This window comes from Plecotus auritus (genome assembly GCF_963455305.1).
Source record: "Plecotus auritus genome assembly, chromosome: 8".
Taxonomy (NCBI): domain Eukaryota; kingdom Metazoa; phylum Chordata; class Mammalia; order Chiroptera; family Vespertilionidae; genus Plecotus; species Plecotus auritus.
The window spans coordinates 120,816,699-120,837,607 of NC_137782.1; positions in this window are offsets into that span (position 1 = coordinate 120,816,699).

Consider the following 20,909-nt stretch of genomic DNA (forward strand, 5'->3'; position numbering starts at 1 on the left):
CTTCTAAAAGTCCTATAGAAAAGATTCTGTGATCTTTGATAAATAATTATATGTTATTATGCGGCATCTCATAATATTTACAAGAATTTTGAATAAATTGTTTTTGACGGTTCGTGTTTTTTGCTTTAATATTGCAAATTAATTTCAAATCCCTAGGGATTTGAGCACAGTGGAAATAATTGGGATGATTGCTTATTTGTGTTTGATATAGTGTTTAATATGAAGTTCTGCAATAATCTCTAATAATAAAAGTATAATATGCTAATTAGACTGGTCATCCTTCTGGACGTCCTTCTGGACCAAGCCAGCGAGGGAGGGATCGAGGCAGCCGCCAGGGCTGCAAAGGCCTACTCTTGCACGAATTTCGTGCATCGGGCTTCTAGTATTCACTATAAAACAGAAAAGGGTAAAAAAAAACACACACACACACACACACACACACCAGAAAGGAATGAAAAAGTAAGAAGGAATCTCAGAGGTCTCTAGAGGCTGACACCTTCCTTTTACATAAGATTGTGGGTGAGGACAAAACCCTCCTCTATTGGCTCTAAAGCCTATGCTAGTTTCCAATCCATATGAAAACATTATTTATATCGCCCTTTAGGATTCAAAGTGATATAGGAGCCAGCCACAGGCAGTGGAAACTAGATGTCCCCAAACAAACATCAGACTCCAAGAGGAGACATGTGGGTACAGGAAGCACTTGGGATCTAAGGCAAATGGGGAGAGGCTAATGCACACAAGAGAGGAACACAAAGCAATGCAGCACAACTCATTTCTTTCTCCTTCCTGTTACAACTGACCTGCCTGTAAGGAGTGTACATTCTCTCTCCCCATCCATGATACAGGACTGCTGCGTGGGGAGTCCCGCAATGCTAAGCTCTGCTGGGTGCCGCCTGCTATTTCTGGGGTTCAGTACTAAGAAGTCATCATTCCAAATGTAATACACTTCTAATAACAGCTTCATCAATAATGAAGGGGTTAATTTGGCCCTACGTGGTTTATTTCTTTGTCTTACAATTTTTCATAAACGTTAAAGTTTTAATTTATCTGAATTTAAGATGCATCTTAAAATTGATGACATGTGAAAGTTTTATAAGAGGTATTTTCTTTCTTAGCAATAAACAAAATAATGGTATTTCTAATAGTTGGGGGCATCTTCTGCCTGACAAAATACAATATAATCACAATTGACTTAGAAACAAAATGTGAGTCAAGTAGTGCACATTTTTGGTCCCAGTAGTGCCATGTCCTGGGGTTAATAAAATGTGCAGCTTCTCAGCTTCTGTGTGATGTAACGGATAAACACATTCATTTGCATATCGACCATGATTGGACATGTTTTATAGTCCATCACAAATGTATTATTTTAAATAAATGTATTATTTTTAAAATGGCCTCATTTTTAAAACTATATTCTACAAATGGTAAAATGTGTGAGAGAGTTGAGTGTTTATATAAGAACTGGAGGCCGGGTGCATGAAATTCATGCATTGGCAGGGGGGATGTCCCCTCAGCCCAGCCTGCACCCTCTCACAATCTGGGACCCCTTGCTCCTTACCGCCCGCCCACTCGCTGCCCCTTACAGCTAAGCTTGATGCTCCTTAGCGCTGCCGGAGGCGGGAGAGGCTCCCACCACTGCCTCTGTGCTCGCCAGCCGAGAGCCCGGCTTCTGGCTGAGCGTGCTCCTCCTGTGGGAGCGCACTGACCACCAGGGGGCAGCTCCTGCGTTGAGCGTCTGCCCCCTGGCGGTCAGTGCGCATCATAGTGACCAGTCATTCTGGTCGTTCTGCCATAATGGTTGCTTAGGCTTTTATTATAAGGATAATTTAAATCCTCAGGTCCTTATCTCTACCCCACACCTCATGTAGTAAAAGCAATTGTCTTTTCCAACCCCACAATATTTTAAGAGATAAAATAAAAAGATGAAGGGGAATTTGGGAAGGAAAGGGTGCAATTTTAGATAGTGTTGCCAGAAAAACCCTCAATAAGAATGTAATTGTGCATTAATCATTGATATAAGTCAAATTCTTAATCTGAAGTTCTTAATGATGTGCCCTTGCTTCAGAAAGAATTGACTTTTGCTTCTGTCAATTGAAGTACTTGTTGTCTCCATACATTCCACAATTGGAGCTGATATGCAGTTGGGCTTTAGTTTTTAGAGTCCTTATCTCTAACACATCATTCAGTTTAGTGCTTATCTTGTTTTTCTGTCTCCCACACTACAATGTAAGCTGGAAATGGACTGGGAAGTATTGATTTTCACAGTATCTCCAATATCTACAACTGTGCCTGGCCTAGAATTTGCACTCCACAAATATTTGTTAAATTAAAGAATTAATATTAATATTTATTTTTACAATCCTCTCACAGTTATAGACCTGACAGAAATATACCAACCTCTAACAGTGGTTACATCTTGATGGTGGGGAATTGTATTTTTTCCTCTGGTTTCTACCATGTATTAGTTCTCAAAGTACCTCTTTAAAAATGATATTTAATTGAAAATTATCAAGTAAAAAAAGTCAAGGTCTTTTTCTATCACACACCCAACTCTCAAACTCATAAGTAAACTATTAAAAATTACAATCTTTTAACAAGATCATGTTGTGTATAATCATATCACCTCCTGTGCTGTCCATTTTGAAGCACCTGTAGTTAGCCGTTAGCATGAATGACTGTGGTCCTGGGACAGAGCAAAGAGAGCTGGTCTGTGAAAATTACTTCCTACAGCTTGTTTCCCAACCTATCATTAGGTTTAAGACCCTATCATTACTCACTAAGTTGTAGATAGAGTATCAAGCCTAAAACAGACTCTGGTCTAGAGGATATCTAGTACAGAGGCTGCCAATGTATTTTATCATCACACACTCATTTATTATTTTTTCTTCTACAAGGGCTAAGCATTTTGAAATATTTAATAAAAAAATGCAACCCAAATTAGTAATCAAAGATTAATCATACTAACAGTCTTACCAGTAAGAAATGATTACTATCACTTCATTGAGTACAAGTTATACAGCATAAAAATGATGTTTAAGTGACTTGTGTAGCTAAATAAAATTTCTATTAAACTTTTGAAATATTAGATATTTTTTCCAGATTAAAATTTTCATAGGCACATTCATGGTGGGGATTGTCAGTTGGGAGTTAGACAGAAGTCAAACTTCCTCAGTTCATTTTTTTATTGACAGACTCCCAAACACTACCCATTTCACCCAAAACCTCACCCCACAGGACATGCTGGCTGAGTTTGAAAGATGACCCAAGGAAAATAATTACACACCCTAGACTTGGTGATCTTCTAGGAAAGTGGTCAGGGCCCACCTCATTGTTCACTCTACATGTAGATTGAGTCCAAAAGTCACTGCCAGTACCCAGTGGTTTCCCTTTGTTTAAAAAAAATGCTCCTAAGGGCATGGGAGAAGATCTAAATAATTATGAAACATATATACCTGAATTCAAAGTTTTAATACTATAAAGAAATTTTTCCACAAATTAAACTAAAATTTCAGTCATTTTAATTACAGTCCTTACAAGAATTTCCATAGAATTTAATTCTAAAAACAATATGGAACAATTAAAGACTGATCAAAAGTGGGCAAGGATTCAGGGAAATGCGAACTCACAGAAACTGCTAATAGTTTAAATTGATACAATCTAATTGGAGAAAATTTTTGCAATATCAAGTTGATTTGCAGATAAACAGAAATGTCACTTCAGAATATAACATAGAGAGCTTTTTGGTGTGTACTAGAAAATGATGATCTAATTGCAGAATTATTTGCAATCACAAACAGCTGACCAATATGTTTATCAACAGGAGAATCTATCATGTATTATAATATATTCATAGATGTAAAACCACAGAGTAAACCCAAGTAACTAATAAGTATAAAATACCTTTTGTTGGCATACATAGGAAAGATTCAGAATGATATATGGAGCATGATAGATTTAATGTAGATTTAATGGCATGCAAAACAACAGTAAATTTGTTTATGAACATATACAAATGTAATATACTATGAAAACATTTACTGCAAAGACACAAATCACTTTTATAATAGTGATTGCCTCTAGGGAGGAAAAGAGTATTTAGATCCAATGGGAATATAAAAGGGTCTTGAAAATATTTGTCATGTTTGACTGCAACACAGTTTTGAAGAAATTTTTAAATATGAGACTGAATATTTTTAAGTAATATTCTCCATTATTTTTTGAATGTGTGAACATTTTCATTAAAATTAATGTGTGTAAGTTATTACTTTTCCACTTTCAGTTTAAAACTCAAAGAATATTTTGTTTTGGTTGCACCCAGTCTTTTTATGTAAATTAGGGTTTAAACAAAGCACAGCTAAAGATTACTGAAGGTGCTGAAGATTTGAACATTAGGCCTATATCCACAGTGGTCAATGAGAGGGGTTTAAGATAATTTTATAGGTTCTTTGCAATATAGGGAAATAATAGACATCCGCTTCATCAGCTCATGGCACCTTGTATATTCTTCATTTGTAATTTTTGGGTGCATCACCCAGCATTTTAAATAAGCAGACAAGTTGGTCAGTTGTGAAAGAAAAAAGCTGTGTATAGAGTGAGCTGTGCTCATATTTTATTCCAGACAGATGGTTGTCATTCTTTAGAAAATTGATTGCACCCTGTTTAAATTTCACAGTGATTTAAACATGCTAGGCATCACTGCAGGACCACCAGAGAAATTAGTTCAAATTTTAACAAAGCTGAATTTGTTGGAGGTGATCCTTGGACTGGTGAGACCAAGACTAAATCCACTCATAATTTTATTACCTTTCACATAATTCCATGCATACTAAGAATTTTCCATTCTCTCTATATAAAAACCTAAATGACCGAACTACTGAACAACCAGTCTAGTGGTTGCTATGGTGCACACTGACCACCAGGAGGCAGACACTCAATGCAAGAGCTGCCCCCTGGTGGTCAATGTGCTCCCACAGCCAACCTCCTGCTGCTGGCCAACTTCTCGCAGTTCCTTCCCCCTGCCGGCTGGCCCCCCCATCGGCCCCAATTGGGGGGCTGGCCATCCAACCTCCCATTGTCCCTCCCCTGGCCACCCTCCCCTCCCCTCCACCGATGGGCCCTGATCACCAGCCAGGCCAAGGGACCCCATCTGTGCATGAATTTGTGCACCAGGCCTCTATTGGGAATATAATAGCTGCTATTTGGTTTGAAAAGTGTCCAGGAAAGTATCACTTCAATGGGATATTTTTAATGCATTTATAACTAAGAAAATGGAAGGCTCCAAACAGTGTAACATTGAGAAAATGAATGTATTGCTATGCTAATGAGGGCTTTGACCTAAATAATTGGTTCTGGAATTGTTTGCTCAGGCTCAGTAACCCCAAGTCATTCTGTCTGCTGGCCTCTTGTGATCTTTTTAAAATGTATGATGATATTTCTGCTCAGTTCTACTGAAACTCATTTTTTTCTTTTGATCAGGGTTGTTGTAGTAAAAATCAATTCTGTTAAAGTTCATTTTAAAAAATAATTAATGAAAAGTTTTATCCGTCTTTCCATGCTTTTAGTGTAAACAAAACAAAGTATTTTGAGATTAGTGAAATGAATGATGCAGTTACAGTATTGGCTAATACAGTTGCTGAAATTGTATTTGGCATGTGACCAAAAGACAGAAAAATTCAATGCTTTTGACTTCGTGTGTATGTATGTGACACACATGAGAGGAAATAAATAATAGAGAAAAAAGAAACCATATATTTAAAAACAGGAATGAAGATTGGTTAGTTTGATCATCCACTGAGTACATCATGCAAAAATTCTTTAAAATTAATTTATCTAATGTTGGATTTTTATTTTCTTTTAAGTTATAGAGAAACTGAAAGTGGTTTTTGCTACCCAAATATGTATATTCTATTACTATATTTAAGAGGCTCATCCTCTGTGGAAAGCAGCAATAGTGAATAGTGAAACTTTAGAGTTAGAGAAATTGTGTATCTAAAACTGAATAAAAAGCAGATGGGACCCAGTCTTGGGGGTGCCTCTTCAAGAAAGAGGTCTCCACCTGGCCCCCATGCCTTCTAAATTCATATTTCTTGTATAGCATTTTCATTTGTGTGTTGATCCCTCTTTCAAATCCTGAACCCCACCGCAAAGGTTGTGGCATTGTGTGACTCTGTGGCTTATCAGTTATTACTCTGAAATTGGTCCGAAGCCTGTTGCATATAAGTTTTATTATCTGTAAGTTGAGGATAATATTTACTGGCTTGTTATAAGGATTAAATTGCCTAGTACTTCTGCTCCCCTAATATAACATCTATGAGAAGATGGTTCTTAAATGTTTTCTTTACTGATGCATCCCCATTATCTATACTATTGCCAGATGCACAATGGAGGATTCAGTGACTATTTATTAAACAAAAGTATATATATATATATATATATATATATATATATATATATATATATGTAATACATAGCATATATCCATGGATTACATAAATTAATAAAATGGTACCACCTGGCACAAAAGTGGTTAATAAGTATTTGTTTGACATGCCTTTTTTTAAAAACATATTCCATTGATATTCTACAGAGAGGAAGGGAGAGGGATAGAGAGCCAGAAACATCAATGAGAGAGAAACATCGACCAGCTGCCTCCTGCACACACCCCACTGGGGATGTGCCTGCAACCAAGGCACATGCCCTTGACCAGAATTGAACCTGAGACCCTTCAGTCCACAGGCTGATGCTCTATCCACTGAGCCAAGCCAGTTAAGGCCACATGCTTTTATTTTTATTTCTTTTTTAAAATTGATTTCAGAGAGGAAGGGAGTGGGAGAGAGAGACAGAAACATCAATGATGAGAGAAAATCATTGATTGGCTGCTTCCTGCACACCCCCCACCAGGCCATAAGCCCGAATCAGGAATGGAACCCTGACCTCCTGGTTCATAGGTCAATGCTCAACCACTGAGCTATGCCGACTGGGCTATTCCATATCCTTTTAGTTATCTTCCTCCAGGATATGTATGATGACTAAACAAGTCAACATATATGTTTAGATCAAGTTGCTACTGAGAGAAAAATGTAGAGTCTGCTTCCCCATTAACATCTCTATATTTCTATATCTATTAACGCATATATAGATATAGAAATTATTCTAGTGAAAATATGTAACTATGTAGCATAGCAAAGAAAAATGTGTATCAGGTTCACTGTACATTAAATATATGCCTGTTCTTCAACTGACCTAACATAAAGCTATTTATGCTGCCTTCTATCCTCTCTGAGGATATGCGTAGTGTGTACAAAGGAATTTAGCTTTCATCTAAACTTTCACAAAGTTCTCTTTGTTGTATTGGTATGTATTCCAGCCCTAACTTCCTAAAGTGTCCTGAAACAAGGGCTACTACTTCTATGCCATAGCATGTTGCTAAGTATATCCTAATAAACACTATCGATTAGGATGCATGACATTAATATTCACTGCCATGTCTTCTCTCACTCCCCGTTAAATGTCTATGGAAAAAAACAACAATGACAAAAATATGGAGTTCAGGATAAAGAGCTGCCTGGGAGCCAGACAGCTGAATTTCAGTGCTCTCTACAGTAGATGGAAAAGGGTTATCCAATGTGCAAAGTGGGATTAAAAACTATCTCTATAATAAAAAGCCGGGGTGTAAGAACCGATCACAACCAAAGGAGGACCATCTGGAAGTCAGCCCTGGGTTGCCATGGGGACCCAGCCTGACTATTGTGGCTGCAGGCCCAGTGACCCAGCAGTGACTGCTGAGGGCATTGCAAATCAGGCTCGGAAGCAGACCTGAAGAGAGACGTAGGGGCTGATCTGTAGCGTCTGTGGCAGCTTTTGACCAGCACTTGCCTCTCTCTTTCTCTCTGAGCCTGGCCAGCAGCCCTGCCTCCATTTCTCTTTGAGCCTCCAACGGGGCTGCTGATCAGCTCTGCCTTTCTGATCAGGCTCTGTTGATAGGCCCAGAGATGCTGACTGGCATAGAAACTGGCCAATCAGAACCAAATCTGGGTCAACTGTGAGGAGCCAATGGCTGCCTAGGAGGCAGAGCTTTTGACACTGACTGGCATAGAAACTGACCAATTAGAACCAAATTGGCCAGCAGAGGAGGGCAGTTGGGGGCAACCAGGCCGGCAAGGGGAGGGCAGTTAGGGACGAGATCAGGCCAGCAGGGGACGGCAGTTAGGAGCAACCAGACCAGCAGGGGAGGGACATTGGAGGCAAGATCAGGTCACCAGGGAGGGCTGTTGGGGGCAAGATCAGGCTGGCAGAGGAGGGCCTTTGGGGGCGAGATCAGGCCGGCAGGAGAGGGCAGTTGGGGGTGATCAGGCAGGCAGGCAGGTGAGCGGTTAGGAGCCAGTGGTTCTAGATTGTGAGAGGGATGTCCGACTGCCGGTTTAGGCCCGATCAAGATCGGGCAGTCGGACATCCCCAAAAAAGTCCCCAATTGGAGAGGGTGCAGGCTGGGCTGAGAGAACTGCCCCCTCCATGCACGAATTTTGTGCACCGGGCCACTAGCCTATATATATAAAAGGCTAAGTGACTGACCCTATGTCCATCTGACCATCCGACCAACGGTATATATGATGTGCACTGACAATTTAAAAATAAATGTTGACTTGCACATGCACGATACATATAAAGCTCACATCAAATTTCTTAATAGTACTACTCCTTCTGGAATGCTGTGTCATAAATTAAAATTGAAAGTAGGTGCAATCATCATGCTACTGAGAAATCTTAATAATAAATGGGGTCTTTGTAATGGTACTAGATTTATTATCAAAAGATTTATTATCAATTTATTATCAAAATAATCAAAGCTGAAGTATTAACAGAATCTGTGGAAGGAGAGCTTGTTCTCATTCCAAGACTTGATTTGTCCCTGTCTGAGACTGGCCTCCCATTTAAATTAATTTGAAGACAGTTTCCTGTGATGCCAGCATTTGTGATGACTATTAATAAATCACAAGGACAAACTCTAGACAGAGTAGGAATATTCTTACCAGAAAGCGTTTTCAGACATGGTCAGTTATATGTTGCTTTCTGTTGCATTTGAAGAGCGTGTGTGATGTTAAAGTGGTAAATACTTCATCACAAGGGAAATTAGTCAAGCACTCTGAAAGTGTTTTTACTCTTAATGTGGTATACAGGGAGATAGTAGAGTAAGTTTCATTAATTTATCAGTCATTGTTTTTATCAATGTTGTTGTTACATCATGTTTTTGTTGTTTTTACATCATGTTTTTATTGTTTTTATATCATGTCTTTGTTGTTGTTATATCATGTTGTTATTGTTTATTTATTAATAAATTTATATATTATTTTATATACATTTTACTAATTTTCTTTCATCTCTGACACTTCTATTATAGATAAAGGGCGAATAGCAATATTAAAATATTTCTTCCAATTACTTTGCTTTCAATGTGCACAAATCCATGCACTGAGCCACTAGTCTCTTAATATTGTTCTGGGGATTCAATCTTACTACATTGGAAGCACTTTTTAAAAAGCTATATGTTTCTATTGATTTCAGAGAGAGAAAAGGAGAGAGAGAGAGAGAGAGAGAGAGAGAGAGAGAGAGAGAGAGAGGAACATCAATGATGAGAGAGAATCATTGATTGGCTGCCTCTTATACAGCCCCCATTGGGGATTGAGCCTGTAATCTGGGCATGTGCCTGACCAGGAATCAAACAGTGACTTCCTGGTTCAAGGGTCCATGCTCAACCCCCAAGCCACACTGAACAGGTTTGAAAGCACTTTGAATACCTCCTGGCCATAGTAAGAGAACAATAATGTTAGCTGTCAGTGTTGTTACTATTATACAAAGGTTGGGGAAAATAAAAATAAAATCTAGCTGTTTATGAGAAACATGCCAAAAATCAAAAGATATAAAAACTTGGATTTAAAAAGATTTACAATTCACCACACAAAAAGTGATGAAATAAAGGGGGAGGGAAATTATCAGTTTTGGGCAAAAGAAAACATAAGTTAAAAATCATTTAATGGAACATGGAGAGATGTTTATGATTGATAAAAGATAAATTCTATTGAAAAGGTGTAGCAATTAACTTTTAAGAACTTAAGAAATGTAAAGAAAGTAGACATCTATAATCACAGTGATAATGTCTTTAATACATATAAGTGTGTGGGGGAAAGAAAGAGAGAAAGCATGAAAGAGAGAGAGAGAGAGATTCACTCAATTAGAAAAATAGGAGAAGTAGTATTGCATTACTATACAATTATCATGCTTATTATATAGACATGTAGATATAGTTAGATATGAAACTTGTGTGTATTTGACTATGGTCAGACTTGTTTCTCTGAAACCTCCAGTAGTCCTAATGTAGCAAGAAAATTCAAAATTCAGGTTAGGTTCAGGGGTTCAGAAAAACATAATTAACTTCAACCCTCTCCTTGAGTCTGGGCTTCACTTGTTACTCATGCCTGAGCCTGTTCCTGGGTAGAGCCTTGAAAGTAACGCCTCTATGAGTGTCCTATGGTCAGCTGGAGTTGGTTGTGCAGGTCAGAGACCCTGGCCACTCAGCTGCTCTCAGAGCAAGCTCCTCTCATGCTGTTTGAAGGCTGCATAGCAACTGTGAATCACTTATTTTCAGAAGTTATGTAACTAAAGAAATTGCTTTACATGAGTAAAGGATAGAGTGCAGTAAAAACCACATATGATGTGAAACGAATACTTTTTATTTTTAAGGGCAAGATTTAGGGAAAAAGCCTAGCATTCTTGCGGGTCTCAACTGGTTACCAAAGACTTTTGTTACCTTAGATTATATGCTATGAGATACTAAAATAGAAAAGATAATCAACATAAAAACTGCGAAGTTAAATTGAACTACTTGAGCGAGAGGATTCAACATATTATTGAAGTTTGCTTTTATGGAATAACTGGAGCTATTTGTGTGTTAGGCACTGCTAAACATTTTTGGAGGAGGCATGGGAAAGCCACATCCATTCATTGCCAGAGGCAATTGGTGATTAACATCTTTAAAAAAAAAAAAAAAACAACCAAAAAATGAGGCTCTACATTTTCCCTCATTTGATGTGTTAAAAATCTAATCATATACCACAGCTGGAGGCCACAACTGTTTCTTCCATTGATTTAATGTTGTGCTTTATCTCAAAAAATTATCTAAATGAAAATCAGTTGTTATCTTGATATGCTTGATTCAGATAGTTATAATGTACACTAAAGATATTAAACTAGTTAGGCCTCCTGCTGCCAAAACTATAACATTAGGGTAATAAAGAAGCAAAATCGAGAAACATATGTAAAATTCAGAAACGTTTCACAATACAGCGTGTTTTATTTTTACAGGGCTTTACAGATACTAACCAAGAGACTGTTATTTTGATGTGCTCAACTGTGATCCTAAAATATTAGCAATTACTTCAAGACCCAAGTCAACACCAGCACCCACTGAGGCTTTTTGAGAGTTGTTTACTTTCTCAGTAAGTTAATGTGGATACTTTTTTTGTTGTTAATACTCACCTGAGGATTTTTTTTTCCATTGATTTTTAGAGAGAGTGGAAGGATGGAGAGAGACAGAGAGAGAAACGTCCCTGTGAGAGAGACGCATCGACTGGTTGCCTCCCACAAGTGCCCCAATCAGGCCTGGGATCAGCCTGCAGCCAAGGTACATGCCCTTGACCGGAATCAAACCTGTGACCCTTCAGTCAGTGGGCTGACACTCTAACCGGCTAAAGCTGTATGTAGATAATTTGAGTTGAGAAAACTATCCTTTATTCATTTTCACTAACTCCTCAGAGTTTCACCATGTAGCCTGCTTATTGAGGTGACTTTAGCCCCTAGGTAGAGGTACATTTGTTTACAGAGAAACATGAGGTAAGGAAGAAAAAGAAATGGTATCAATCTTTAATATAATTTATATTCATATAGATATATTTGTGTCATATTTCATATTTGTTTACAAGAAAATCACATTATTTGCTCCCATTGCAGCTTCTTTTGCATTTTAAGTGTATACATTTTAATGAAATGTGAATTGAACATTTTGAAACTTCTACATTCCATTGCAAGCACTAGCAATAGTATATTGAATCTTTTAAATTAAAAAAATAGCCTAATTAAAGTACAAGAAAAGGGGGTTTCCAAAGATTAAATTTGAAAATTAGAGACCCCACCATGTTAAGTTGTGGATAACACCTGATGCTTCAAAGGGTAGGAATGGATTCAGACACAAAAGCCTCTACATCTATGCAGAGTCCAGGGACAAATCTCTGTAACTTGTTCGTGGTAGAAGATAAAAATTGGATTCACTGGATAAAATTGGGAATTGCCAACCCAAAGATTGGGATAAACTAACTTGGCCTTGTGTAACCCACCCCACTATTCTTTTCACATTATTTCTGTAAATGATGACCTGCTAACTAATATACTGTATAACTGCAGACAAACAACAGGTTTGCTTAAAATTCTAGGAACTAACTTCAAAAGGAGCAGATTCTGACCTCCAGACATTCCGGCTCCTGAAGATTTGCTGACCTTCAATCATAAAAAACAGGATGACCCAAACCAGACCATGTACATAGTCCCCTCAACAGAGAACTATTAACGTCCACCTTTTGATTCCTTTGTTCTGTTTTGTTTGTTTCCTTCCTCTCCCTCCTTATAAAAGCCCCTGCCCACATCCAGTTATCCAGATGGGCTTTGTGACATTAGTTTGCCATCTTCTCAGGCTGCTGGCTCGTGATCCACTTTCCTTTCACCAGCCCTTGTCTCTGGACTATTGGCTTTTGAGCTGCAGGAATCTGAACCTGGATTAAGTATCATTGTCACTCCCACATACCTACACCAAACTATAATATAAGTTAAAAGACAAGCCACAGTTGGAACACTGTTGTAATTATAATTTCAATATTATAATTGACAAAGTAATGTTCTACAGATTGTATAAAAGATATCTACAAATCAATAAGAAAAAAACTCAAAGATAAAGTAGTTCAGGGATACAAAGAAAACATTCGAAGAAAACAAATTCAACTGCCTATATATGTATGTGTTTACCCTCTCAGGTTTGGGGAAAGCAAGTTACTGAGACAATAAATGTGCCATTTGTAACTTTCCCAGTGTAATTTTATATTTTTAACTAGAGGCCTGGTGCATGACATTTGTGCACTCGGGGAGGGGGGGATCCTCAGCCTGGCCTGTGACCTTTTGCAGCCCAGGAGCCCTTGGGGATGTCAGTAGGACATCCTTACTACTGCCACAGAGTGGGGAGAGGCTCCCGTCACTGCCACTACACTCTCCAGAAGTCAGCCCAGCTTGTGGCTGAGCAGTGCTCTCCCTGTGGGAGCACACTGACTACCAGGAGGCAGCTCCTGCGTTGAGCGTCTACCCCCTGGTGGTCAGTGTGCATCATAGCAACCAGTCATTCCACCATTCAGTTGATTTGCATATCACCCTTTTATTATATACTAGAGGCCCAAAATTCATGCACAGGGGGAGGGGTCCCTCAGCCTGGCCTGCACCCTCTCCAATCTGGGACTCTTCAGGGGATGTCCAACTGCTGGTTTAGGCCCAAACCAGCATTTGGACATCCCTCTCACAATCTGGGATGGCTGGCTTCTAACCACTCACCTGCCTGACTGCCTGATGCCCCTAACTGCTCCCCTGCCTGCCTGATCACTCCTAACCACCTCTGCCTGCTTGTCTGATAGCCCCTAATCACCTCTGCCTGCAGACCTGATCACCCCTAACTGCCTTCCCTGCCCGCCTAGTCGCTCCTAACTGCCCTCCCCTGCTGGCCTGGTCACCCCTAACTGCCCTCCCCTGCAGACCTGGTTGCCCCCAACTTCCCTCCTCTGCCAGCCTGGTCGCCCCTAACTACCCTCCCCTGCCTGGTTGGTCGCCCCTAACTGCTTCTGCCTGATAGCCCCTAACCACCTATGCCTGCTGGCCTGATCACCCCTAACTGCCCTCCCCTGCCAGCCTGGTTGCCCCTAACTGCCTCTGCCTCAGCCCCTGGCACCGTGGTTTTGTCTGGAAGGACTTCCGAATGGATGTCCAGAAGATGTCTGGTCTAATTAGCATATTACCTTTTTATTAGTATAGAGGATTTGTAATATTATCTGTTAAGATTAGCCAGAATGTGGACAAACAAATATTTTTATGCATTGCTAGTTGTAGTGTCTAGAGATGACCCTTTCTATATATTAGCTATTTTCAACCAGTGTGCTGCAAGAATTTTTAAAATATGCAATACCTGACTAGTCAGAAGTACTGACCTCAGATTTGCTTTCCTCATCAGAAGCTGTGTTTTCTGTGACCCCTGAGTTCTTGTCTTGCTTTTTTTTATGTTGCAAACTTGAATGTCAATTTCTTTGAAAAATCTGAGCACTTCAAAATGTATTCTACCTGAAAAGACTGACTTTTCTGGCTCTTGGGCTATGTAGGGCATTCAACCTCGCCTAATTATTGTATAATGTGTAGCATTTTTTCATTAAAACCACCTTAACTAATTGGATTAGTAATACAAAATGTAAAAGGTGGAGCAAAAGTAAGTTTACAGTTGTTCGCATGGAAAATAATACCATAATTAATAAATAACAATACAAGAATAAACTCTGTGTTTTGCATACTCACAGCTGTAAACTAGGCACACACCAGTCTCTCTCCTAGCTCTCATAGGAACAAACACTGATGACACTTGGTCTCATATTCTAGGCTCTACAACTGGAAGACAATACATTTCTGCTGTTCAGTTGGTGGTGTTTGTTACAACAGCTCTAGCAAACTAATACCTGGGATTTAGGGTCAACAATTCTGAAAGGTTAATTTCATAATTTAGAATACAAATGCTCCATACTCCTGTTTGTGCCCCATCATACTTAAGGTACAATGGCTACAACTCATTAGCAGTCCTTTTTCTTTAAAAAATACTTTTTTAAATTTATTTTTAGAGAGAAGGGAAAGGAGAGGGACAGAAAGAAACATAAATGTGAGAATGAAACATTGATTGGCTATTGGTTGCCTCCTGCATGCCCCCTACTGGGGATCAAGCCCACAATCTGGGCATGTGTCCTGACTGGGACTCAAACCAGCAAACTTTCGGTGCATGGATGACACCCAACCAACTGAGCCACACGGGCCAGGCCATCAGCAGTCCTTTTTATAAACAGTAATCATTTTTTTAAATATTTTTATTGATTTTTTACAGAGAGGAAGGAAGAGGAATAGATAGTCAGAAACATCGATGAGAGAGAAACATCGATCAGCTGCCTCCTGCACACCTCCCACTGGGGATGTGCCCGCAACCAAGTTACATTCCCTTGACCGGAATCGAACCTGGGACCCTTCAGTCCGCAGCTGACGCTCTATCCACTGAGCCAAACCGGTTTTGGCAGCAGTCCTTTTTATAATTCTTTTGTATAGTATAATACACAGTAGTTTACTTTCCTATTCTTATTAAAAGCAAATATCAAGATGTTTACAGTATTACACATACAGGGTGGGGCAATAGTAGGTTTACAGTTGTGAGTACATGAAACATAGTTTATTCTTATATTATTATTTGTTAATCACTGTATTATTTTCTATACAAACAACTGCAAGCCTACTTTTGCCCCACCCTGTATAGTATTGTCAGAAAAGTATATTCACAGAATCGTATTAGATTTACAACTAGCATTATTCAAGGGTTAGTTACATGGTATACATTTAGCATCAACATAAAGTAAAATAAAATAAAATAAAAGAGAGATTGCAGTCAAATTCAGATCAGTTCAATAATGGAAAAGAATAAGCTGAAATACTTGTTAGCTATAAATATAGAAAAATAGAAGACATTTGTTCTTAAGGTTAATTATGAAGACGGAAGTTGATAGGAATTCTCTTAGGAGGGGACAGTCGGGCTCTGGTCTTTCCATAGGGATGCTCACCACAAGAAGGCCACTTCCCCCAGAACGGGAGATCTCTGTTTTAATAAGCTCCCCAGTGACTCTGATGCACACTAAGCGTTGAGAACCACTGACCTAAGGGACTCTTTTGAAGAATTTTCTAGTGGGGAAAATCACTCTTCCCTTGGTATCACATTACTTCTGGAAATGTTTATACCCTTTAATGTACAGGGGCAGGGATAGAGGAAGTGCTCACTAGCTCCAGCCTTGTTTCACCTTTTGGATGTTGCACAGATCAATGAGAATGCAGAATTTCAGGCATACAGCCACTCCAACAAATGTCTTATACCACTTGTTTTAAAGTGCCTTCCATAAGCAACCGTGAGAAGATATATATATATATATATATATATATATATATATATATATATATATATACACACACACACACACACACACACACACACAGGGTGATTATAAAAATACTCCCCTTTCCCAAACACGAAACTTAACTCTCGCTTTACTTTCGTTGTTTCTTTTTATGCAACTCTCTTCTGCAAACTAATTGGTGTTCAGAAGTCCTTGAATGTTGCTGCTCACTGCCTTCCTTAACCTTTGCTCTTAACAGTTCAAACCACACTGGTGGTAAGTTACCTCATAATTAAAATGCTTCTGCAAGCAGCACGGACACTGATGTACCCAGATATTAGCAAAGGACAGGAATCGGTGTGTTAGGATACAATTTTGTTTTTCCATAAGTGGGAGCAAATTCTCAAATTAGAATTTTCTGTCTCTAAGATTATTTCTTGAGGCTCTGTTACTTCAGAAACAAAAAGCTTTTAAATTTCAACCATTCTCTGTGCAATGTTTCTTTTAATGATCCATGGACATGTTTCACGCTGGGAGGTTAAGAGGTGAGCAAAGGCTAAACTAAAACCATCCTCACAGTACAGTGTTTCACTTAATGATAAATGACACTGTTTCAACGTGGGAGGATGAAAGATTTTGCATTTTCTTTGAAGCAGAGAAATAGGCAAGTGCTGCTGATTAATGATTTGTCTAGGAGAGTGGGGGTGATGGCCTAGGTCTAGGACAAGCTACTGCTGCACTGAGAAAATGTCATGATTTTCCCTCTTTTCTGAAAAACACGTTCTATGCTATCTAGGAAATCACTTACACTGTGGTCCAGACAAGAAAATTCAAATGAAAATATAAAATTATTAGCCAAGTCATCTTTTATATTTTTTTTCAGAGAAAGTTTTAGAAAAACTAAGACAGGAATCAACTGAACCATCAACTTTATGCTCCTGCACATTAGTAATTTGAAACATACCTCAGCCCTAGCCAGTTTGGCTCAGTGGATAGAGCGTCAGCCTGTGGACTGAAGGGTCCCAGGTGCGATTCCGGTCAAGGGCACATGCCCCGGTTGCGGGCTCAATCCCCCGTGGGGAGCTTGCAGGAGGCAGCCAATCAATGATTCTCTCTCATCGTTGATGTTTCTATTTCTCTTTCCCTCTTTCTTCCTCTCTGAGATCAATAAAAATATATATATATTTTAAAAAGAAACATACCTCAAAGAACTTTTCCCGATTTTGGTCAAGCACACGGTATTCATACCAGGAGAAATTATAAAGATGGTTTGCTCTCAGGTGGAGAAAAGAACAAACAAGAAAGAGGACATGAGCTGCCATTTGAATATAGACCAGTGCCATGGCCTCTTCCCTCACAGGTGCATTTGCATGTTCAAAGGTGGCTCACAGGAGGATGTCCCATTCCTTGAAAAGACCTGTCCCAAATAGCCCACCTTCTCTTATGTAGGACTGCAATTATCAGAGTGAATAGAGCACACAGAGTCACTATTGTTCTAAAAAGTGTTTCCATTAAAAAGGACAGTACGAGTCATCTAGAGATTCTAAACAAACTCAAAAGTAAAGAAGTAGGACTGTCTAGCAAACCTAAACTGTTGTATGAATAAATACAATGGCTTTCTGTTATAGAAATAACAGAGAGCCTGTAAATTTATTCTCATTTAGTTCCAGTTCTTACCCTAGTGTAAAAAAAAAATCCTATCACCCAAATCTCTCTCTCCTGGTTCATCAGTCTGACCAGTACTTCCAGCACATCTTGAGTTCCTGCCATTATGCACTCCCAAACTTAGTCATTTAAAATCAACCATTTTTTTTCTTTCCACTGAATCTTTGCAGACTAAAAAGAACAACAAAAAAAGAAGGATGAGAAAACTTGCATTGCTTTGTGACCCATGCCCATCAATTTCCAATCATGATGTGACCCCCACAGCACTGTCCAGAGGCAAGCCCTCGGATTCCCACGGAAACCCCGCCTGGCTCCCAAATCCGATTGCTGTGCCAGCACTCTGCTGCCCTGCTCCACCCTGCAGGGCCCTCGGAGGGATGCAGCACTTATAAGGTCTGGGGCTGGGAAAGCAGGAACTTTACAAACTTTGCTTTCTAGCCTGCTTTAGCCTGCTTGAATAATGAGGAAAATAAACTTAAGCTGTCTGACCTTGTAGGCCAGAGACTAGATATGCCCATAATTTCAATGCCATGCCAGGTGCATTTTTAATTGGATAGAACTGTGTTGTTTTCAAGGCCAGCAGCGAGATAACCACTAAGTGCACATAGGGCTGGCTCTTTAATAAAAAGGGAAGTTCTGCTTGTAGCCTTGCTTAGAATTTGAATTCATTTTCTCTAAGCCCACCGGTGAAGCCCACCGGTGAATAAAGTGTGACTCCCCCGGCCTGTGCTCTCGGACCGCGGGACCTCACCCGAGAGCTTTCAATAAACGTGATTTTTCGCTTTTACCCTGCTTGTCTTGGTCAACTTATTGGCTTCGGTCAGATTATGTCTTACATCTCTGATTAAACCTTACAGCACTGAGGGCTGTCTGAATCAGACAGGGTTGTGCTGTGCCTTCTCAATGCAGCATCATAGGCTGTCCATGCAACCTGGTGAGTTTTCCCAAATCTAATCTTAACCCTCTCAGTCCAAGCAGGCGCCGTTTGCTGCATTCATAGCATCTCTTCACTCCTAGAAGAAATTGTTCTCAATTTTTCTCTTTTGTTGTTATGTGGGTAGATACTGGGTTTAATATAATTATATTAATTCAATCACACATAATTGAATAAGTTTCTGGTTAGTCTTCTCATCTTTTGTTCCACCCCTCCTCTCCCCTCCCCTTTCTTCTCCTCTCCTCTTCCCTCTCCATCCTCCTCCTCCTGTTCCATTCTTCTTCTCTCTTTTTTATTTTCTTTTCTGATAAGCAAGGCTAGCCAGGATGAAAGACAGAATAGTGAAAGATACCAACAAGTTATTATTAGATTTTAAAATATTTCTAACTGAGCCATAAGAGAAAGGAAATCATAATGTAGCTATGGTCTCTGAGTCTTCCTAGCATTTCTTTATTATTATGCCAATTATCAGACCAAGGTTTCTATTCTAAGCTGGAAAAAAAATAACATTCAATTGGAATCCTACCTAAAAAAAGAGTAATATGCAAATTGACCATCACTCCAACACACAAGATGGCTGCCCCCATGTGGTCAAAGATGGCTGCCCCCATGTGGACACAAGATGGCCAGCAAGGAGGGCAGTTGGGAGGGACTTGCAAGGGAGAGAAGTTGTGGGCAATCAGGCCAGCAGGGGAAGGCAGTTGGGAGGCACCAGGCCTGCAAGGGAGGGCAGTTGGGGGTGATCAAGTTAGCAGGGGAGGGCAGTTAGGGGTGACCAGGCTGGCAGAGGAGGGAAGTTGGGGGTGACCGGGCCTGCAGGGAAGGACAGTTGGGGGGGACCCAGGCCTGCAAGGGAGAGCAGTTGGGGGGACCAGGCCTACAGGGGAGGGCAGTTAGGGGTGACCAAGCCTGCAGGGAAGGGCAGTTAGGGGCAATCAGGCTGGCAGGGGAGCAGTTAGGCATCAATCAGGCTGGCAGGGGAGTGGTTAGGGTGTGAGTGATCAGTCTGGCAGGCAGAAGCAGTTAGGGGCAATCAGGAAGGCAGGCAGGTGAGCAGTTGGGAGCCAGCAGTCCTGGATTGTGAGAGGAATGTCCGACTGCCTGTTTCGGCCCTATCCTACCTGGATCAGGCCTAAATGGCAGTCGGCCATCCCTCAAGGGGTCCCAGATTGGAGAGGGTGCAGGCTGGGCTGAGGGACACACACCGGGCCTCTAGTACTTTAGAATATTACAACATCTACTAATGATCAAGCTTCTGCTAAAAGAAATACCTATATTTACATAGTCAATATGTGTGCATATATGTATACATATATATTTCTATGCATATATGAGACTAGAAATAAATATATTTATTTTTTCCTTTCACTCTGTGATGCATGCTATGACTTGATATGCCATTTTGATAGCAGCTGGAGCCCTCAGATCCCAGGTATCTTTCAGAGTTGTTTGGCTGAGCCAAGTTGCCTCCCCAAGGTAATCCCCGGGGATAGGTCATAACTAAAGACTGGTCAATGTGGGAGCACAAAAGCTTGCCTCCTCACCCCCAAAATGGGGAATTCTGAAGGATAATTTGGACTTCAGAGTTGCCTGTTGGTCTGGCCCATCTTCTCCCTTTGAGAAATTCTGATTCCTTCCTTTCCCTTCCCAGGCGTTCATTCTAGCAGCACCCCTAGGACATTTCCTGCATGTTAACCTGTATTTCAGAGATGCTCCTCAAGGAGCCCAAGATGCAATACACTTTATTTTTTATAGTTTAAAACACTTAATAGTATTGTTGCAAAACCTTGCAAAGTAAGGCCTTTATTTTTATATTCAGGAAAAACTCAGCTAGGATAATAGAAGCATTACAACTCTATTTATGTAAAACTTAATTAAGGCATATAGGTATTAAAGACCAAAAATGAAAAGCACATGGGTCGTCTCCAAACACAACGCACAATGCCACATCAGCGATATCCCCGTAAGCCAGCGTGGGTCACTGTCAACAGCAGCTCATGTAGGACCTGAATCTCCTTTTGTGTCAGATGTCCCTATTC